We start from the raw sequence: 5,122 nt of genomic DNA on the forward strand, positions 1-5,122 counted from the left end.
AGTGGCTCATCATAGAAAACTGTTCCCGTGATGCCTACACCAACTAGAGAGGAAGCTAATGATGATGATCATGAAACTTCAGATCAAGTTACTAACGAACCTCGTAGGTTAACCAGAGCATGTTCCGCACCAGTGTTATGGTAATCCTATTCTGGAAATCATGTTACTAGACCATGACGAACCTACGAACTATGAGGAAGCAATGATGAGCCCAGATTCCGATATGGCTTGAGGCCATGAAATCTGAGATAGGATCCATGTATGAGAAAAAAGTATGGACTATGATTGACTTGCCCGATGATCGGTGAGCCATCGAGAATAAATGGATCTTCAAGAGGAAGACGAACGCTGATAGTAGTGTTACTATCTACAAAGCTTGAATTGTCGCAAAAGGTTTTTGACAAGTTCAAGGTGTTGACTACGATGATATTTTCTCACTCGTATCGATGCTTAAAGTCTGTCCGAATCATGTTAGCAATTGTTGCATTTTATGAAATCTGGCAAATGGATTTAAAAACTGCATTCCTTAATGGATTTATTAAAGAAGAGTTGTATATGATGCAACCAGAAGGTTTTCTCAATCCTAAAGGTGCTAACAAAGTGTGCAAGCTCCAGCGATCCATCTATGGACTGGTGCAAGCATCTCGGAGTTGGAATACACGCTTTGATGAGTTGATCAAAGCATATAGTTTTATACGGACTTGCGGTGAAGCCTATATTGGAGCACTACAACCTTTTTGATAAGTACATGTGAATGACATATTGTTGATCGAAAATGACGTAGAATTTTCTCGAAAGCATAATGGAGTGTTTGAAAGGAGTTTCTCAAAGAAAGACCTCGGTGAAGCTACTTACATATTGGGCATCAAGATCTATAAAGATAGATCAGGACGCTTGATAAGACTTTCGATGAGTACATACCTTGATAAGATTTTGAAGGAGTTCAAAATGGATCAGTCAAAGAAGGAGTTCTTGCCTGAGTTGTAAGGTATGAAGTTGAGTAAGACTCAAAACCCAACCATGACAAAAGATAGAGAGAGAATGAAAGTCATTCCCTATGCCTCAGCCATAGGTTGTATAAAGTATGTCATGCTGTATACCAAACCTATTACGTACCTTGCCATGAGTTTGGCAAAGGGGTACAATAGTGATCCAGGAGTAGATCACTGGACAACGGTCAAAATTATCCTTAGAGGACTAAGGAAATATTTCTTGGTTATGGAGGTGATAAAGAGTTCATCGTAAAGAGTTACATCGATGAAAGCTTTAACACCGATCTAGATGACTCTGAGTCTCAATCTGGATACATATTGAAGGTTGGAGCAATTAGCTAGAGTAGCTCCATGCAGAGCATTGTAGACATAGAAATTTACAAAATACATACGGATCGGAATGTGGTAGACCCGTTGACTAAACTTCTCTCACAAGCAAAACATGATCGCACCTTAGTACTCTTTGGGTGCTAATCACATGGCGATGTGAACTAGATTATTGACTCTAGTAAACCCTTTGGGTGTTGGTCACATGGCGATGTGAACTATGGGTGTTAATCACATAACGTGTGATCTATTGGTGTTAAATCACATGGCGATGTGAACTAGATTATTGACTCTAGTGCAAGTGGGAGACTGAAGGAAGTATGCCCTAGAGGCAATAATAAAGTTGTTATTTTATATTTCGTTATATCATGATAAATGTTTATTATTCATGCTATAATTGTATTAACCGGAAACTTGATACATGTGTGGATACATAGACAAAACACCATATCCCTAGTAAGCCTCTACTAGACTAGCTTGTTAATCAAAGATGGTTAAGTTTCCTAACCATAGACATGTGTTGTCATTTGATGAACGGGATCACATCATTAGGAGAATGATGTGATGGACAAGACCCATCCGTTAGCTTAGCATAATGATCATTAAGTTTTATTGCTATTGCTTTCTTCATGTCATATACATATTCCTTTGACTATGAGATTATGCAACTCCCGGATACCGGAGGAATACCTTGTGTGCTATCAAACGTAACAACATAACTGGGTGATTATAAAGATGCTCTACAGGTATCTCCGAAGGTGTTTGTTGGGTTGGCCTAGATCGAGATTAGGATTTGTCACTTCGAGTATCGGAGAGGTATCTCTGGGCCCTCTCGGTAATACACATCATAAGAAGCCTTGCAAGCAATGTGACTAATGAGTTAGTTGCGGGATGATGTATTACAAAACGAGTAAAGATACTTGCCGGTAACGAGATTGAAGTAGGTATGAAGATACCGACGATCGAATCTCGGGCAAGTAACATACCGATGACAAAGGGAATAACGTATGTTGTCATTACGGTTTGACCGATAAAGATCTTCGTAGAATATGCAGGAACCAATATGAGCATCCAGGTTCCTCTATTGGTTATTGACCGGAGAAGTGTCTCGGTCATGTCTACATAGTTCTCGAACCCGTAGGGTCCGCACGCTTAACGTTTGATGACGAATTTGTATTATATGGGTTATGTGATTTGGTGACCGAATGTTGTTCAGAGTCCCGGATGAGATCACGGACATGACGAGGAGTCTTGAAATAGTCAAGAGGTAAATATTTATATATATAGGACAATGGTATTGAGACACCAGGATGCACCGGGTACTTATCGGGTCACCGGAAGGGGTGCCGGGCACCCCCGGCAAAGATATGGGCCCTATGGGCAAAGAGGGGAAATGCACCAGCCACAGAGGAGCTGGTTCGTCCCCCTCATATGGGCTGGACAAATTGGAGTAGAAAAGGGGAAGGAGGAAAAGAAAAGGGGAATAGGATTTCCCCTTCCCCCTCTCCCCTTCCTACTCCGAATAGGAATAGGAAAGAGGGGAGGCCGAATTGGGAGGACCCCAAGTAGGATTCCTCCTACTTGGGGTGCCCCCTTGGCTGCCTCTCCTCCCCTCCAACCTATATATATGTGGGGGAGGCACCGCTAGAACACACAACAAACATTGTTAGCCGTGTGCGGCGCCCCCCCTCCACAGTTTACACCTCCGGTCATATTCACGTAGTGCTTAGGCAAAGCCCTGCGCGGATCACTTCATCATCACCGTCACCACGCCGTCATGCTGATGGAACTCTCCCTCGACACTTTGCTGGATCAAGAGTTCGAGGGACGTCATCAAGCTGAACGTGTGTAGAACTCGGAGGTGCCGTACGTTCGGTGCTTGATCGGTCGGAACGAACAAACGCTTCCGCTTTCGGTCTACGAGGGTACGTGGACACACTCTACCCCTCTCGTTGTTATGCATCTCCTAGATAGATCTTGCGTGAGCGTAGGATTTTTTTTGAAATTGCATGCTACGTTTCCAAACACATATAGCCCCCTACTTTCTACTTTTAAAGGTAAGACAAAGAGACCCTTTATATCTTGATGGTGGTCTAGCCATTTTGTAGTATGCTGATGATATCACCTTCCTTATGGAAAGATGACCTAGAGAAGGTTCTGAATTTGAATTTGTACTCTATGCGGGCTATGCCATATAGTGGCAGTCCTCCAAATCAGCTATAACGAGACTATAGCCGGCTATTTTCAAAAAAAAATTGGACAGTTATAGATGAATCCTATAGCCACCGGCTATTTAAAACTTTGCTACGTGTGTTTGGGCAATTGTCTGGGTTGAAAATCAGTTTTCACAAGAGTGAGATTTATTTCCTGGGGGATGCCAATTCGAGAGTGGAAGAGTAAAGAAAATTTTGACCTATGAGGCTGGGCTTCTTCCTTTGAAATATCTGTGGCTCCCTATGCATGCTAAAAGACTGAGAAATTCACAATGGGTTACATTCGGGGATTTTTTTTTGAGAAAATGATGGTTGGATGGATTAATCTTTTATCCATTGGAGGACCAGATCACTCTAGTTAATTCCTGTCTGACTAGTATTCCTTTTGTTTATGCTATCCATCCTGGAAGCACCAAAATGTGTGTTTTAGAAGATGAATTCTAGCAGAGACAGAATGGACTGGCAGGAGACTCAAGACAAGAAAAAGAAAACAGTTAGTGAATTTGCATGTTCTTTCCATGCCTAAGAGTTGTAATTGCTTAGGGATCATGAATCTGGAGGTTATGAACAAATGCCTGTTGATGAAATGGCTTTGGAAGTTGAAAAACTCCAATTGTATTTGGCAGGAGATGATTACTAAGAAGCACTTGCATGGTCTGACTCTGACTGGGTTGCTGATGGAGGTAGCGGCTTCATTTTTGACAAGGTTTGATGAAACCTTCATTAGCCTTAGCAGCAGATTGATTGGTGATGGAGCCAAACACTACTCTCGGAAGATGGTTAGGAGATAAACTCCTCGCAGAACAATTTTCCGGAATATATAATGTTTATTTTAGAGATAAATACACCGGGAGTCTTCAAACTCGCACGCGACAGTCAGTTTGGTGTACAAACTTGTAAAATACGTGATTCTGATAATCGAACTTGCGCGGGTGTGCAGATACGGGCACATATCCCGTACATGGGCATATCCTATGCTTGGCTGCCTGCTGTCAGCAACAGATGGCGCTCAGCGCGGCTTGTTTTGCACAAAACGCCATAGCCTTTTTTATTTGAGAAAAATTAACAACTGGTGGGTCCCACTTAACAGTATATAGCGAAATTTAAACACGAAAAAGTGTGTCGCCTAGTCTAGAACACAAGCCTAAGGCGAGGACACAATCCGGCCAAGCCACTCCAACCAAATCCTGTAGATGTTTACGTAGGATAACTTTGCTTTACTGTACTATAACGAAGGTGCTCGTGTAGCAGAAATGGGTTTCATTTTGTGCGGCCTATTTTGCATCTGCTCTCCTTTTTTTACAGATTAATAGATATGTAGTATGTAAATTATAATTTCAATAATAAAATGACTTTCAAATATTGTTCATGTATTATTTTAAAATAATATTTACGAATTGTAAAAGATGTTTGCATAACTATAATGCAAATATTTTTTAAAATATTCATAAATGTAAAAAAATAGTTTTGATTTTTTAGAATAATTTAAAAATAAAGATAATAATTTTAAAAATAGTAATAATAAAATAATTATGTATAGTTGCACCTGTTCGTTTTTTGGAATTTTTGGAGCAGAAAACTTTGTTCATG

The sequence above is a fragment of the Triticum aestivum genome, chromosome 2D, assembly GCF_018294505.1.
Source record: "Triticum aestivum cultivar Chinese Spring chromosome 2D, IWGSC CS RefSeq v2.1, whole genome shotgun sequence".
NCBI classification, from domain to species: domain Eukaryota; kingdom Viridiplantae; phylum Streptophyta; class Magnoliopsida; order Poales; family Poaceae; genus Triticum; species Triticum aestivum.